Genomic DNA, 17,959 nt, shown 5'->3' on the forward strand with positions numbered 1-17,959 from the left:
AATTAAACTGTTGCCCCGTGAGGTGACACACGCCTATAATCCTGTGTCTCAGGAAGATCACCAGTTCAAAGTCAGCCTCACCAACAGCGAGGGGCTAAGCAACTCAGTGAAACCCTGTCTCTAAATAAAATACAAAATAGGTCTGGAGATGTGGCTCAGTGGTTGAGTGCCCCTGAGTTCAATCCCTGATTAAAAAAAATTAAACTGTTGATGGAGATAATATTCAATGACATTCTCTCTCTCTGATCCTTGATTTTTCTCTCTCTCCCTTGCTCTCTTTTTGAAAAGCTAATCAAACAGGTCAGAGCAGGAAAAAAGACTATCATTTTTGGGATAAAGGATCATTCATCATTCACATTGTAGGAAAATGTTGTGGGAAGGGGCTATTTCAGCATTTCTGCATAGGCTGTATAGATTGTTATCAATCTAATCAATATTGCATGAGACTCAGAAAATATAAGAAGCCTAGATAAGAGGGGGATGATAATTAAAATTGTTTGGTAGTACAAAGGCCCAAACTACCTCTTACTGCTGCTGCTACTGCTGCTAGTGCTGGGAATGAAAAAGTAATAAAAGCTGGGAGATAAGTAATACTTCCTCAAATGTATATGAATATAAAGTTTATATTACTGGATCATTTTAGTTCTGTGAAAGGTTGCAAATTGAGTCAGATTAAACAACATGGCAGTCCTTGTGGCAGGTAATTATCTTCAGCATTATGAAGCAGAGTATAGAATAAGAAAATATCTTCTACCAGCCACAGTGGTCAATGTCTAAATGCCAGCACTTTGAAGACTTGAGCCCAGGAGTTCAAGACCAGCCTGGAGAATGGGGTGAGACCTGGTCTAAATAAATCAATAAATCCTCAATGACTGATGGTGTAGCTCACTGGTAAAATGTGTGCTAAAAAAGCAAGCAAGAAATGCCCTGAGATGTCAAAATGAATTCAACTGCATGGTTTGGGTCAATTAAGGAGGGCTGAGTGGCCTGGGTTGCTCATTGTCAGGCATCTTTCCTAGGCTGTACTTTAAAAATAGTCCTATTGTGAATATTCTCCTTTAAATGCTTACATGAAGAGAAACACAGCCCTGATATTTTATCAGGTGAAGATGGAATTTGTGTTATTATATATGAGAGGCAGCATGGTATGTAGAAGGGGGCTTTGGAGTGACACAGGCTAGCATGAAATGCCACCTCTAGAATCTCGGTTTTCTCCTTCATAGTATTATGATACTATGCATAGAGTGCCATGTGGATAAACATTTAACCAGTGTCTACTAAGCACCCACAACAAAGGATAGAAGATATTTTTTATTTTGCTTTCTTTCCATGGCTGCCTCCCACTACTAGATTGTAGTGTAAATAAAAACAGAAACTTTAGCTGTTTGATCTGAGGCTGTATCCCCAGGAGAGTGAGACACCAAGTGGGTGCTTAATAAGTATTCATTCTATCAGTTTTTATTGAGACTCTACTTGTGCTAAACAGTATCCAAGTATCTGTAGACACACTAACAAATTAAATAGAATTTTACCCTTAGGGAATTTACATTCTTTGTGGATGAGAAATTTTAGTGTAGACAAAAGAAAATCAACAGTTGAACATCTAATAGCATCGCAAACCCAACATGTCACAACTGAGTTCCTAGACTTCTTTTCTTCACCCAGAGGCTCCACCTGAAATCTTGATCATCTCAGGGAATGGCAACTCCAACTTTCCAGATGCTCATACTGATATTCACGTGTCATCTTTAGGTTCTCTTTCTCTTTCAACACCCCTCACCCAGTGCTTCAAGACAATCTGTTTGCTCTACATTTAAAATATATGCAGAGGCCCTTGCCCTTGCCCTGGTCTGAGCTACCATCGTCTTTCTCCTGGACTACTTCAGTGTCCCACTCCAGATCTGCCAGCTCTCACCTTTTCCTTCCCAAGGTCTGTTTTCTACATAGCAACATTTTATCCATTGGAAATAGATGGGATGTCAAAGTCAAAGTCTTTACAGTGACCATCAAGATGTGCATGAGCTGCTGTTACATTTGTTTTCCAACCCAGTCTTCTACTCTCTCCTTTGCTCACTGTGTAGAAACACTGGCTTCCTTATAGTATGCAGAGGCTGGTTCCTCTGTCTGGAATATACTTTCTCTAGATATCATTGTGGCTAATTCCCTCACCTTCTTAAAAAAACCTTTTCTGTTAGAGCTTGGCAGTACTACAACAAGAAACCTGAGATAATCCACTTAAAAAGAGGAAAGGGTTAATTTGGAGGTTTCAGTCCAAAACTGACTGGCCCCATTGCTTTAGGCCTGTGGCAGCACAGGGCATCATGGTGGGAGCACATGACCTAGAAGGACTGGCTTATGTCAGGGTTCAGGGGAAAAAAGAGAGAAAGAGACCAGCATCCCAGAATCCCCTTCAAGGGCATGGCCCCCAATGACTTCAAACCTCCCTGTAGGCCCTACCTCTTAAAGGTTTCTACCACCTTTCATAGTGCCAAGTTGAGAGCCAAGCCTTAAACATCTGAGCCTTTGGGGGACATTCTAGATCCTAACTATAGCAACTTTGCTCAAACACCAACTTCTAAATAAGACCTACCCTGATCAACATCTTAAAATTGCAGACTGTGCCACCTGCCAACACCATGTGCCCAGTGCCCATTGTCTGACGCTTGCCTCTTTTCTATCATTAATGTCTGTCTCCCTCCACCCCTCTCCTTAGTTCTGAATAAAACACAGCTTCAGAAGGCCTAGGCTTTCTTCTCTTTTGTTTGCTGTTGTATTCCTCAGTGCAAGAACACTGTGTGGCATACAGTGGATGCTCAAAATCTATTTATTGAATTTAATATATTTGGGGGGTCTGGCAAAATGAAAACTTAATTCAAATTTTTCCTTAGATCACCCAAAAACAAGACACTGGCAGACTTGCTTATGTCTAGTGATTCTAAATAGCTTTTTAAAAAGCAATGGTCAGGCCTTTAGTCTTCACTGAGGATTACAAAAACTAAAATTTAAAAAATCAGCTATATTTTTAGCTATGCACATACAAAACTCTTTTTAAAATGTAAGCTTTAAGCTTTTTTTTTTTTTTTTTTTGCCATGGACATATTCTTCAACTCTGTGGCCAATTAAAATGTCACCTTTGAGCTCAGCTAGGGAGGGTACTGTTATCTCCACCATTTGAACATTTCTGAGAGTTTTCTGAATAACTAAAAATAGCCTGATGATGAACAGTGATTCGATTCTAAAGGAAGCTCAGTTGGCAATTTTCCAGTAAAGTTTGAGAAAGTTAAGTCAATTTAGCTGCTGAGTGTTGGAAGTGTAAGTTAGTAACTAATAAACTCAAGAACCTAAAGGGAGTTTTCTTGGGCTTCGATATCCCACCTTCCTTTAGTGATTCTGAAATATGAATTGGGTCTCAGACTAAGCAACAGAAGTAATGCTGAAGTTCTCATTCAAATCAAACCTGTTTCCTGGGGGTGGAGGGAGGAGACATCATCTATCCTGGCAAGATGACACCTCTTGACATGGCTGTTATTAAAGTCACCCAGGTTGGCATATACCCCAGCTTCATCATGCTGTACTCCTGATGCTTTTTGGCTTACTGAAAATAGGAATGATTAGTTATTTAGTAGCTGCCAAAAGGAATGTGAGCTTTAAAAACATAACCACACACTTGTCTTGATTATATCAACTTGAGGAGCAACTTATAAATAAAGCAAAGAAGGGAAAAGATGAAACTATTAAAAACATTGGCCTTGCTGGTTCCTTGAGATCCATTGCCCATTCTTGAGGAGGGCAGGCTCTCCATCCTCTTGAAGTTCAGCAGCCCTGGCAGTAAGCAGAGTTGTGCAAAGGAGAGGAACCCTGACCTTTTACTGGAGGCCCCAGAATTTGTGTCTGATATTGCGAGCATGGCACTGGAGTGGCCATTCCATCACCTCTCTTCCCCTGGGTGATACCATGTTCCCTAAGTGATATAAAAAGCAGGGCCTAATATTTGGCAGGCAGGAAAAGGAGCACACATCAACAAGAGAAAGCTCATGATGCCCAAAAGCTCAAAGACAAATGTGGTGTAGAAAGAACAAAAATAACTACCTCACTCAAAAAGCTAGTCAGATCAACCAACATACATTTAGCATTCACACTGAGCAACAATAAGCAACTGCTTAAGTAAATGGGGTGGTTCATTGTGTACCAGCATGTAAAAAATGGTTACAATATATTAAATCAATATATGGTAACTTTATATTTCCCAATATTGAAAAATCAATATTGGGAAATATAAATAAAATGAATAAAATGACCTTCTGATGAAACATTTAACGCATTATGCTTATATGTGTGTGCCTGCAGAGAAGAGTTTGGAATGATGTAGTGGTTATCTCTGGCAAGTGAGTTTTGGGTCAGTTTTGCTTTTCTCTTTCTTTTTCAGTTTCTGTCACTGTCTCTGCTTCTCTCTCTCTCTCTCTCTCTCTCTCCCCCCCCCCCATGAATTTTTTAAAGAAGATATTATGAATATTTTGACAACTTTTAATGTGGCCATAGTAACTACTAGGTGACTGTTTTAATCCTCCAACTCTTGACTCAAAAAGCAGTCTGACGAGCTATCAAAAATAAGGTCTTAGAGAAGCAAATAACCTCAGATAGGTTTCAGGGCATTGCTGATGTAATGAGCAGGGAAGATTCTGGGAAGGAATTGACCTAAGGTAACATTACATTTTTTAAAACTAGAGTACTTTATAAATCATTGATTGGGATGACCAGCTTGGATAGTATTTTAAGGGGCTCTGAGCTAACTTATCAGTATTTAAGGTACATTGTTAGGTTTATATCTTTCATTTAATCTCTTCAGATTTTGTCACTTAGAGAAGCAGTTTCTGAATACATTATTCTAAGTTTCTCAAAATGAAAGTTGGCAACTTAGATATTAAATAAGAAAAATAGCACTCAGAAGAATATGTAATTTGTTTTTCTCTTGGCAACATTAAATTTCTTATATCATCTTTTCCATAAAGTAATCAATAAAATGTGGTTTGGGCAAATGCTAGAAGATCCATTATTAATCCTCCATGGCATTATCAGAGAACACATGTAGGTGTGACCAGGGAAGACAGCTGAGCAGATAGGACAGGGAAAAGCTTTGGCATAAGCTAGGCCAACCCTCTGTAATTGATAAAACTAGACTCATGGCTTGGGTAGGGGAGTCATGTTTTTAAGATTTTAGTCTTACTAGGTGTCACACATTATGCTACATTGGTTTCATCTGCAACCTCACCTAATCCTCTCAACAACCCTCTGGGGTAGGCAATACTGTTCCCATTTTGCAGATCAGGTCACTGCAAAATGGGAAAAGAACTGTGGAGAATACAGCTAATAGGTAGCAGAACAGAGTTTATAACCTACATCTCTCATCTTTACCCACCTCTTCCCCCATGGCCTTGAACTGCCAAATTAGTTTCTAACTCCTTTTGTGTCACCCACTCTGATTTTTTCTCCATCCCCACAGATACAGTGTTTTTTGGGAACCTTAGTATCTCTTTCTAAGTAAAGGCAGTAACTCCTAACTGGTCACCCTCTGTCTTCACATAGACCCTTACACAAATCCTTTGGATCCATTCAGTTCATGTTGAGTTGTCAGCTCCTCTCTAAAGGAGGAGATACAGACCCCAATCTGCTTAATACTCTTCTGGGTGCTCAGATTTTGGTTCCTAAATTCCGTTTCTACTAGCAGGAATGAAGGCTCCTTGGAGAAGTGACTAATTCCAGGCAGATCTCTTTTAGGAAATGTATGAGTAGAATATCTTATTAAACCAGGAACAAAGATATTTTTGAAGACTGCTAAGATCCTTTCAGAAGAACTCGGAACCAATTCCTGAGGCTCCCAGACTGAAGAGGGGAGTTGATGGGGGTAGCAATCATTGTAGCACATGGAATACATTTACTCCTAAGTTCAAAATGATGCCAGAAACAAGATAATAATGTGATGCAATCTTTATTGATCTTCATTGGTGTATGCTAATAAACCAATACATTACTTAGAAAAATGGCAGATAACTAGAAAGAATCAAGTCTTATTTATTTATCTTATTCTGCCTTTATTTTGTGAAGGGTACCATTAGGTGATCAAATACTAAATGATAGGCTGATTGGGCTTGTTTCTGTAAACAATCGGGAGATCTGTTAGATGCTTTAAAAAACTTTTTATAATGGAGAAATGTATTCATCTACAAAGCAGGAGAGAAGAATATAATGAAGAGTATAATGAGTATAATAATACTAATTGATTGTCTTTGGCAGTATTTTAGCTTATAAGTGAAAAAAAGTGCGCTAGAAACAGAGTATCACCACCATTATCACATAGACTAATGAGCTAGTGAATCTTGTCAGTGATCATCAGTGACTGCCAACGTCATGAGTATGTCATAACCAGAACTATATCTCCCAATGGAAGGGTATGCCATTCCCTTTGAAACAGTTTTGTCAAATGAAAAGGAACCTACATCTGAACAAGCCTCTACATCCAACAATTAAGTTTCAAGAAACATAGAGGACTGAGGAAGATGTTCAACAACACCTAGAGAATGAAATCAGAAAATCCAAGGCAATGAAAAATTCTATGGGATGAGCAAACTAGTTTGTCCAGTAAGTACACTGCAAAGGGAAAAAAAGAGATTGATAGGGAGATGGGTGGAGGAGGGGAAAATTTATAAAATAAGAAGAGACTTAAGGGAAATAGCAGTCAATCACAGTTGTGGACCTTATTTGGACTCTCAGTCAAATCAAGACTGTAAAAATAAATGATGACATTTATGAAACAATTATGAGTCTGAACATTGACTAGATATTCTATGATTTATAGGTTTTAATATTTTAACTATGATAATGGTGTGGCCCTTAGGTTTTCAACAACCTATATCTTTTATGGACACATATCATTATATTTATAGAAGAAATGCTGAGATCCCTTGAAATAATAAAGAGTGTGAAAATAGGAGGGAATGTTATAGGAAAAAAACAAAACTGTGGGTTAGTAGTTGCTGAAACAAATTGAAGGGAATATAGGGTGTTCATTATACTCTTCTCTCCTGCTTTGTAGATGAATACATTTCTCCATTATAAAAAGTTTTTTAAAGGAGTGACAAACAGATCTCCCAATTGTTTACAGAAACAAGTCCAAACAGTCAAATGGCTTAGGATCTGAATCAGAGTCAGAACCAAAAAAGGTGGTAGAGGTAAGCATGGCATGAGAGGCCACAGAATCAGATAGGCCAATCTTGTTTGGAAAGGTTCCCCAACCAGAGAACACCTGCTGCATACCTTTAGCAATCAATCAGGCTCTTAGGCCATTCTGGAATGCCATTCTAGAATGCCATATCTGTTCTCCTTAGGTCATTTGCACATGTTGGCACTCCTAGTGTTTTCCTGTTCTTATGAGAGCAGGAATCATGTCAGAGCTTCCTGTTTCTTCCTTCCTTGTATGAACTTATATGTGGTGGGTACTCAGAGTTTGTCAAATTTAACTAAAGAGATGAAGGATCAGAGATGTGGAGCCCAGGGTCGTGAGAGTAGCTGACTTTAGACTACAAAGCTCATGAAAATCTGTGTCCCCTGACTGCAGGGACTCCAGAGTCCCTTTAACCTTGTTCTTCTCTCCTTAAGAATTAAGATTTAAGGCACTGATGGTCTCTGAGAGAAGTAATATATCAACTTAGAGTAGCTGAAAGTTATTATCGGTTGCCTTGTACAGGCATGCAGAGAGCACCGCCTCAAGGGAGTCATCTATAGGAAAAAGTGTATCTTGGTAGAGAAAGTGACCCAGGAACTGTGACACCACCTGGATCAGGAGTTTCACAGAGGGGCGTTATGTATGCAAGGAAAACCAGAAGGCCTCAGAGGAAGCACAGAAGGGAGAAGCAAGAGGTTGTGGAGACCCAGGTCACCTGCTTCCTATGATTGCAAATCAAATGAAATTTGGAAAGGAATCACAACCACTTGCTGGACAAACTTGTTACATTTGGGCAACCACCCTCACATGCACATCCTTATAAAATAAAACTTCACTCTAGACTAGTGAAGGCAATAAAGATTATCTTTTAAAAGATCCACAGACAGAACTAGCCAGTGCTAAATCTCAGGGGAGATTTTCAGAGGGAAAGAGACAGTGTGTATATGTCCTCTGAAAAATGCATCTATTTGTTGGTTTCTGTACTCAGTGGGAAAAGAATATGAGCTGTGTTTCTGTATAGGAAGGTCTTTTCATTTTAACATTGCAATCCAGTTTAACCTTTGAAATGTGTTGTCAAAACAGAGCCTAGATGAGGCCCATAAACCTGAATTCATGATGGCCAACATGTCCTATGGAAATGAAGAAGAGATACTTGCCCGTGGCCCCTTTCTCCTTGTTAACAGGATCTGCGTTTTCAACAGAAAAGGAGTGACAAAGAGGGAGTTTCATTTATTCTCTGGGTTTTTATGTCACTTCTCTTCCTTTGAACTTGGGACTCTAGAAATCCATCCTGGTGTCATCAACCAAGACTAGAGGAATTTGGAATGTAAGTGTGCCCTCCTGGCAGAAGAGGATATACTTTTGCTATCTTTTCAGTTATCCAGCCGCACAGGTTGCCAGAAGTTAAGTGTCTTGTCCCTGAACATCACTCCCTAAAACCACTATGAGCTACTTATCCCCTTGAACTATGCCAACCAGTCATACTTGGGATAAATATAGATTATCTATTGTCTGAGTTTCCAAGAGCTACCATAATAAATTAGCATAGACTTGGACGGCTTAAAACAACAGGCCTCTCTATTCCATCACAGTTCTAGAAGTTCAAAGTCTGAAATCAAGTCTTCAGTCTGAGTCACACTCTCTCTGAAGCTTTAGGAAACGATCTCTCCTTACTTCTCCCAGTTTCTGATAGCCATAGGCATTCCTGGGCACAATGATGGCAGTAAGATTTCAATCTGTGCCTCTGACTTCACATGGCCTTTCTCCTGTTTTTTTCCTGTCTGTGCTCACATTTCCTTCTGAGAAGGACGTAAACCAGTCATACTGGATTAGGACCCACCCTAATTCACTGTGACCTTATCTTAACTTGATGACATCTGCAAAAACCATATTTCAAAACAAAGTCACTTTCACAACTATTAGGGCTTAGGGCTTCACATATCTTTTCGGGGAACACAGTTCAACCTATAACAGTTACATTATTTTTACAACTAACCATGTTCATGAAAGACCCTCCCCACAAGTAAAAAATAGCTGATAACTTAATCAAGTGTTAATCAGTTCTACTCAAGAGAGCAGTTGCTATGGCTTGAAGTACTTTTATTTCTTCGTTTACTTCTTTGTTGTTCTTGATGGTAGAAGGCTGATTTAATACTATTTAAACGAGATATTTCTCAACTTGAGTTCTGCAGGCATTTGAAGCGCAATATTTCTCCAACCATCATGGATTTCTGATCATTAAATAACTGATCATTAAATAACTGTAGCACCCTGCAGGCACAAATTTAAAAAAAAAAAAAAAGCAGAGGGAAAAAAAGGAAAGAAAGAAGAAAAGGAGGGAGGAAATACTTTCAAACACTTTGAAAATATCAGACTCATTGAAAACCAATAACCTAAACTAATGAGGGGTTTAATGTCCCTCCTTAGAGCTCTAGCAGAGTGGATTATACTAAGCAATGACAGCTCTGGTTACCCTGCCAGCCTGCCAAATGTGAGAGGCCTCTAGAGGATTCAAGAACATTCTGATTTGAGGAAGGTTAGTGGCAGCCTGAATACTATTTTGGATGCATATGGCAAATTTTGAGCACCATTTCAATTCTTCTCTGCCACATTTAATACTATGTTGTTGCTTACAAAACTGCCTGGCTGGGCAAGGTGGCACATGGCTGTGATCCCAGCAGCTCCAGAGACTGAGGCAGGAGGATCACAAATTAAAAGCCAGCCTTAGCAACTTACCAAGGCCCTAAGTAACTTAGTGTGACCTTGCCTCAAAATAAAAACTAAAAAGGGCCAGGAATGTGACCCAATGGTTAAGGGCCCCTGGGTTCAATCACACCAGTACCAAAAAAACAAACAAAAACAAAACTGTGCCTGCATTGAATTAGGAAGTGTATAGAATATGGTAAAGTTTAAAGATATAGGCAATGAAACTAGCCTTCTTCTCTGTTTTAGTTTAGGTAGTAGCAATATAGAAACGGAACATTTCCTCTGTTGGTATGGGGAAGGATCCACTTTTAAAAAAGGATCTTTTTGTTACTATTGTCCTATGTAATGTATTATTAGATGAGGGAACATAATCCATAATCTTTCATTGTGACAAAATGTATATATTGTGACATTCTAGAACAGTGGCTTTCTGTTTGCTGGTGTGAAGTGTGTGTGTGTGTGATGAGTAGAATGCATTTTTTCCCACCTTACTAAAATAATTAGAAGAATTTTAAAATGGAGACATCAAGTTTACATTAGAATTTTTAAGGGAATATTAATATATAATGGATTCAGACATTTTCGATACTATAAAAAATTTATTTTCCTCCCCCAAAACATGTGGAATATTTTATATATTTAAGAGCCATAATGATATCCATCAATTTCTTCTGATTGAATAACTAAGATGTGTATTAGGTGAACATGAGCATTTTTTTTTTGGTTCTGTAGCTATCTATTTGATGTTCTCTTAGATTTTCTTTTAAGTCAGAGTGAAAATCAGCATTTGAAACTCTAAAAAATATAATGTCACTCATAGGAGGCTTCATTACTTAGAGAGTTTGCTTATATAGGTAAGAGAAATATTCTAAAAACAAAGTGAGAGGTCTGCTGTCTAAACCTTTACTTATTTGAATTATTCTGTAAAAGATAAAACAATTTAAAGCTCTGATACTATAAACAAAGCTCCTTGAAGAGAACTGAGTTCATGCTGAGATAAAAAGTCGGCTTCATTATATTTTAAAATCCCAGGGAGAGTCATTGTGTTGCCAAAGCAATGTGGTAAAGCAGCCTGGGACCCAAAGTTGGTGCCCAGGAGACCAGGAATAGAGAGTTTTAGAGGCTTTGAGGGTTGTTTCTTTCTTTCTTTTTTTCCTCCTAAAACAATTACGATTAAAGAAGTTAATCGGGAAATCTGAGGTTATGTAAGGGGTGAGCAAGTCAACCAGCTCGTATATCTGGTTCAGGGCACATGCTTAGGATGAGCAAACATTTCCATGGAAGATTGTACTTTATGATAATTCTTCCAGAATGAAAGAAGTGGGAAGCAACATTAAAGTTTGAAAAGCAATCCCCGCTGCCACTGACATCTGAGAACCCCTTGGCCTCTCCAGAGATACCTGACTGAGGGAAGCCGAGGACCAGCTGGGCCCATCCCAAAGGGCTGGACAGGACAGGGAGGGAAGTGGGTCACGTCTGGCGGAGCAGCTGTCTCTCTTGGCAGCCCGGGTTGCTCCTGTGGCTGGCCTGGCCACCTCCTTCAGGGTGGCATGGGTTGTAGCTTGAGACTTGACATGAACGTGAATCCAAAACTGAGAGTGAATCTGAAATGTAATCCTCTGAAGCTCTAAGGCTCAGCATCATGAGAAATTCTCGAGACTAGTGGGAAAAGAACATTTCCTATTGAAGCAGGAACTTCCCAGGGAGAACCAAAAGCCTTCTGAGATGATGTGTGAAGGGTCAGGAGTTCTGGGGCAAGATTTGATTTCTCCTTGACTTGGATGTTAGGACAGTGGGAAGGCACAGAACTCTGGAACAGAAGGGGAATGGTTGTTTGGCATGTGCCATTTGACACTTCACTTGCTAGTGAAAGTGTCATTGTTTATGTTCTTTCTTAAGCTGGGTCTATTCTGGTCAATCTTTTCCAGCAGTGGCAGCTTATATTTGGAAGTGTGCCTGTTTTTCTTTGCTGAGCATTAACTACAAGGTTTTTAACAACATAAATTTGACCTGTGTTCCACTCATAATGCCAAACAAAAACATGCTGCTAGTGTTTTGAAATTACACAGAGCACAATGTGTAGCTCCAACCTTGCGGTACACTCAGTGCCTCTACCTGCTCGCTTTCTTTTCACTTTGTGGTGCTGATGGTGCCTTCTAGTGTCATGGTCAGAAGACACCCACCAATGCTGCCCTGCAGGAGAGCAGTTTCCCCTAGTGGTGATGACAGAGGAAAGGTAGTAAGTCCTAAAACCCGTCTGTAATGGCAATGATGTCCCTCATCATCCAGGTTCCTGTGTGCTTATACAGATAAGCATTTCCTTCATTTCATTTTGATAAAAATGCATCTTTTTTCCCTTAGCATCAGACCTAAGTAACACTTAGTTTTTCTTGTGACAATGAATTTGCCAGAACATAGGCAACTAGTTAGGAGCCATGTAAATTCAGAAGACTCTGTTAACTGTTAAACAAAAAAATTTATCTGAGAATTGAGATATATGCTACATGGATAAATTTTCCTTAATAGCCTTGGACAGTGTGGTTTTCAGAGGAGCACTAGATTAATTAAATCTACTTTCTTGCTAAACAGCATCATTTTGTGTACAAATTCAGTTTATATTATGGAAAATGGAAATATTCTGGTACCTGAAGTATTCCAAATAACTACTTATTCTATATAATGTAAGTTGCAGATTTTGAAAATGGGAAATAAAACCTAGTTTAAAACTATATTTAATCATTGTGGTAAGATCACTGATAAGTTCCTTCTGTGACCTAGCAAGGAGTATCAGGAAGTCTGTGAATTTCCTGAAATTGTATCAAACATCATGTTTATGTACTTATGTGCATTGTTTTTCCCCCTTGGGAGAAGATCCATGGATTTTCTTTAATACCTGAGATCTGTGCTCCCAGTAGGTTAAGACCATCTAACATCCATTTGTGATTAAATTTGACTATTAAATGATTTAGGCCTTCTTTGAAAATTCATAAGCCTCCCTGGATGTTCTGGTACTTGAATAATCTTGAATCAGTGCGGTAGCTCCCTGTACAGGTTGCTCTTACATGCATTCATCTTGCCCTCAGGTCACCTTTGAAGGCAGAGAATGACCTCTCAAGTTACAAATGAGGAAATGGAGCATAGAAAGTCTCTGAGGTGTGTCCCTGGGCATGGCAGGCAGTCAGGGTGTTTTGGCTTCTTGGTCTGGTGTGCTTTCCATTACAGTCCATTATGTAGATTATAATAAAGGCAATTTAATTCACAAAACTTAGTATTTTGGAAGCCGTTTATATTAGCAGAGGCCTCTAAGGGTTAGGCGCCCTAAGAACTGATCCAAAGAAATAAGACTACTGGCAAGTTTGAATTTTAATTGAAAATAATACTCAGAGAATAGAGTTCTTCAGGTTCCTGTTCTTTAGATTCTAATTACGTCTTTGTTGTTGTTGTTTTCATGGAACACCCGTGGCTTCCTCAGAAGCTTTAGATGCAGCATGGTATTCAGTCCTCAAAAGCTTTTGGCAGTCAGCTAATGTTCCCATTGCAGAGATGAGAAAAATTGAGACATCAAATTATGGTGACATATACACAGTCAGAGATTAAAGGGCAGAACTAGAACTCAATGATGACTCCATAACTACAAGTTTGCACTTGTTCATCGCATCTCAACTATCTCCACAGTGTTTCTGGGACATTAGGCATAGGGGAAGGGTGCACAGGCTGGGAGGTATGTTGCCTGTTGAGACCATTTTTTAGGTTCAAGTATTGCAGTGAGAGCTATCTGCAAAAGAAATTCCATAGTAAGACAAACAGTGCATTCTCTAGAGTCTAAGGTGAAAACTTTTTTTAAAGTATGGAATCTTTCTCCATATCAAGCAAACAAAAGACAATATACCTATGACCAGCAAGAAAACTACTGAGAATGAAATCTCTCCCAGCTGGAAATGCAGCCTACAACTTTTTATAAGAATATTTATTGTGGACTTGCACTTTTCTCTTTCCAGAAGAAAATGCAGCCTGATTCAAAACAAGAGGATGGCAAAAAAGATTTAGGACGAGTAAAGCTATTGCTACTCCCTCTATCTTACTGGCTTTTTGCAAATGCCATAGAAGCTGGAGCACAGTAATTATCATCATCATCATCATCATCATCATCACTATTATTTTGCCAACTTCAAGCCTTTTTCCCAAATAGGTCTATGACATTGTCTGGCAAGATGTTTTTATGATCAGTCTGCCCTCGAGGTACATTAAAGTACACTGGGAAATGCATGATTTATGCATTTTGAGTTTGACTTCTAAGAGATTTATATCTGGGCATAGATACATGAAATAACAGATAGTGGTTTGCCAGTATAAAGGAATCATTCAATTTCAGCCAGTATGATTGTATCACCACGGTGATGGAGGAGCAGCTTAGACAAGTCCTTATTACAAATCTGCAAAGAACTTAGATTTGGGAGTACATGACACTGCTTTTGAATTATAACTCTGATATGTAACAGACAGGTAAGAGGAAACCAATATTTATTAAATCTAATAAGATGCCAACCATTTATATTAGATACTTTGCAGACATTTTCATATTTGACTCTACAACAGCCCTGGAAGGTTGGTATTATTTGTTACTATTTCTAAGTTTCAAAACAGATTTAATGAGGCTCAAAATTTGTCCAAAGCTATAACCAAATGCCGCAGTCCGGCTGCAGCAAAATAACCGGGGGGTGACGAGCAACTTGTGTAGATTGATACAGCTGGAGTGGGAGCCGTTTATTGTAGGACCAGAGGGGTATATATATATATATATATATATATATATATATATATATATATATATATATATATACATTACACACAGCTTATATTAATTAACATAAACTAGATACAGCAGTCAACCAATAAGGAATCTCCACACTTAATGGCTCGCTGGCGTTACTTCACAAACCACTCCCTCTGCAAAATGCCAGGCACCATCTTGACTTGTTTACAGACTCTAACAACCAAACACAACAGGTCCACCCTTTGGTAAGGGTAAACCAATAAACACAACCAGGAAATAAAGAATGAAGAGAAATTTATTACTAGAACAAGTAACAAAAGCACTCCCAAAACAAAGTCTCCCTGAACAAAGAAATAAGGAGGGGTGACTCATACATATTCATACTAGAAAGATTCATCCTCACATGCAGATATGGACACACTCCTGAGCTTGCTCAGTTCTTCTTCATTCATTGCTTGTTCAGAAATGGTGGACCGGAATGGTTCCTGGGCAGAGAATTTAGCATTAAAATGAGATTATAATGAGCAAAGCTTACTCTAGTTCACTCCAAAGTGTGATTTTAGCTACTTCTTTCTGGAGAGACTTATCTGAAATTAAAAAACAAAACAAACAAACAAATAAACAAAAAAACTGAAGGAATGTTAACAGCCATTTCAAGGAGCACCAGCCCCCCGCATCCACACACACAGCCCACTACCAGCAAGTACAACTACTTGCTCCTAAGAGCTCCTGCCTAGCAGCTTACAAGTAGAGCTAGTGGCTCCCAAATCTGAACTCAGATCTCTCTTCCATGAAGTCCATGCTTGTTCTATTTTTCAGTGGTATTTTCTGGGCTTCAGTATCTCCATCTGTAAAATGAGATGATTAAGCATACCTTTTAGAATTATAGGATTACAGGAGATTAATTTACCCAGAATAATTCTGATATGCAGGGCATCTTTGATAAATGGTATTTTTCTTCCTACATTTTGTTCTGGTAATAGCTCTGATTTTGCTGTTTGATTTGTCTGCTAGGTTGATGAGAGTTTTTGTTTTGTTTTAAAATTTGAGCCTACCTCAGCTTTCTCTAAAATGCAGAAGCACAAAGATAGCTCAAAATAGTAGTGCCTCCATGATTCTTGAGGACAGGGAAAGCCAGAGTAACATTTTGTTCTTTCGTTATCTGTTTGGGGTGAAGAGCTGCAAAGAGAAGGGTGGAGAATAGGGTGGTGCTGTTCCCTGGGAGAATGTGTGGGACTGCCAGGTGTCTTTTAACTGTGCACCCAAGTCTCTCTCTCTGCAAATAGCATTTATATTAATCAGCTGCAGTCCAGTTGCTCTAGGGAGGAGTGGAAGCAAGACAGCAGAACTGTGTATTTCCAAGTAGTCCCCGTCTTTGTAGGCAGGTAGCCTAGAGTGTTGTCAAAGCCTGGTACATGGTAGAAAATGTGGACAGAAGGTCACCAGCATTGGTAGAAGTAGGCAGCAGTAGGAGGTGATAGACTGCTTGGAGAGATGCTTAGGAAGAACTATTTCATCTGAGAAATATTTTGTTTGTTGTTGTTGTTTGTTTTACTTTGCTCTTAAAGGTACTGGAGCCCTCTGCTTGCAGGTAATGAATGGAATCTAAAGTGGGCATTCCAAGAACAATAGAAAGCATATTGATGAGCTCTAGTGGTTGCAAAGAGTGATGACTCTTCATCTTAGAAAAATATTTTTTAATTGATTTTTATTTTTTAATTACATGACAGTGGAATGCATTATAATTCTTATTACACATATAGAGCACAATTTTTGTATATAAAGTATGTTCACACCAATTCATGTCTTCATATATGTATTTTGGATAATGATGACTATCACATTCCACCATCATTGCTAACCCCCTGCCCCTTCCCTTCCCCTCCCACCCCTCTGCCCTATCTAGAGTTCCTTTAATCCTCCCATGCTCCCTCTCCCAAACCCACTATGAATCAGACTCCTTATATCAGAGAAAACATTCAGCATTTGTTTTTTGGGGATTGGATAACTTCAGTTAGCATTATCTTCTCCAACTCCATCCATTTACCTGCAAATTCCATGATTTTATTCTCTTTTATTGCTGAGTAATATTCCATTGTGCTTTCATTGACTCAGAACCTTCTACGAACTGGGGATAGACACACACACACACACACACACACACACACACAAATTAGGCACTTGCTTCATCTTGAAGAAAACAGTCTGATAGAAGACTAGACCTGTAAACAGATACCATAATGCATTCTAGTAGGCTTTGTATTTGAGGTGTGAGTGGAGTGTGGCAGAAGCCCCAAAACAGACTAGGTAACTATTTTGCCTGATAGAGAAGATAGTCAGTTTTTACAGGATAAATAAGAAGTTGACAAGCAAAGAAAAGGAGAATAGGGTGTGCATTCTAAAGAAAACATGTATACAGGATCAATATCCACAAGGGGTATTGTGAGGAACTTGTAAGCCATGACCATAAGACAGTGGGATCAGAGACCAAGCCGGGGGCCAGAGTAAAACGTGTGGGATCTGGATTAGGACAGTCACGTGGGCTCAATCCCTAGTTCTGCCACTTCTATGGTGTGGCTCTGAACAACTCAGACACTATGAATCTTGCTTCCCTCCTTTATAAGATGGGCATAGTGCCATTCCGATCTCATAGACTGGTTGTGAGGATTAAGTCAAAATGGCCTTTAAAAAATTCTCACAGGCAATCATGCTCAATAGACGTCACCTCTCAGTAGTATCCATAAGAGCAATTGTTACTTTTAGAATAAAATCAACAATATTGCATAAGAACTTAAATGATATTCACATTAGACTTCTCAAGGGTCTTTTTGAAGAAAGATCTAAACCGGGGATGGCCAATTAAACTTTCTATTATGTTGGAAGTTTTTTCTCTGTGTGTTGTCCAGCTCAGTCTGGCTACTGAGCTTTTGAAATGTGACTAGTGTACCCAAGGAACTTAAATTTTCATTTTGTCGAAGTTAAATAGCCACATGTGCTCTAATTACTACTCTATTAAGACAGTGGAGGTCTAGAGTCATGAACTCATTAAATATTTTACTTGTAAAAGACATTAGAGATTGAAACAAAGCTCTTATCCTCTCCTCCTAAAACAAGTCTACAAATATGAAAATGGAGGGTCAGGGAGGGAAATTGACTTGCCCAGTTCACATAATTAGTTAACGACAGACCTAGTCCTAGACTCCAGCAGCTCTACTGGCTCTTATTATAATGAGATCTGATTAAATTGTGATTTTTCCACT

The 17,959-nt window shown here is 38.9% G+C and overlaps 1 protein-coding gene and 1 long non-coding RNA gene across 4 annotated transcripts in view; one reads left to right on the forward strand and one right to left on the reverse strand.

Moving 5' to 3' along the window:
• The window catches only part of Parm1 (prostate androgen-regulated mucin-like protein 1), a 103,724-nt gene that overhangs the window by 7,299 nt on the left and 78,466 nt on the right, over nt 1-17,959 (forward strand). The gene's annotated exons all lie outside the window — the stretch shown is intronic.
• Nucleotides 14,977-17,959, reverse strand: part of LOC114096351 (uncharacterized) — a 251,648-nt gene continuing 248,665 nt past the window's right edge. For 2 of the 3 annotated variants that reach the window (XR_011707977.1, XR_003583407.3), the window contains exons 3-4: nt 15,445-15,547; nt 14,977-15,286 (exon numbers count right to left, since the gene is read on the reverse strand). This is a non-coding gene — a long non-coding RNA (uncharacterized lncRNA). Of the gene's footprint in view, nt 15,287-15,444; nt 15,548-16,746; nt 16,828-17,959 lie in introns of all 3 variants that reach the window. The other variant, XR_011707978.1, reaches the window with a different exon arrangement.

The sequence above is a fragment of the Marmota flaviventris genome, chromosome 7 (assembly GCF_047511675.1).
Source record: "Marmota flaviventris isolate mMarFla1 chromosome 7, mMarFla1.hap1, whole genome shotgun sequence".
Lineage (NCBI taxonomy): Eukaryota > Metazoa > Chordata > Mammalia > Rodentia > Sciuridae > Marmota > Marmota flaviventris.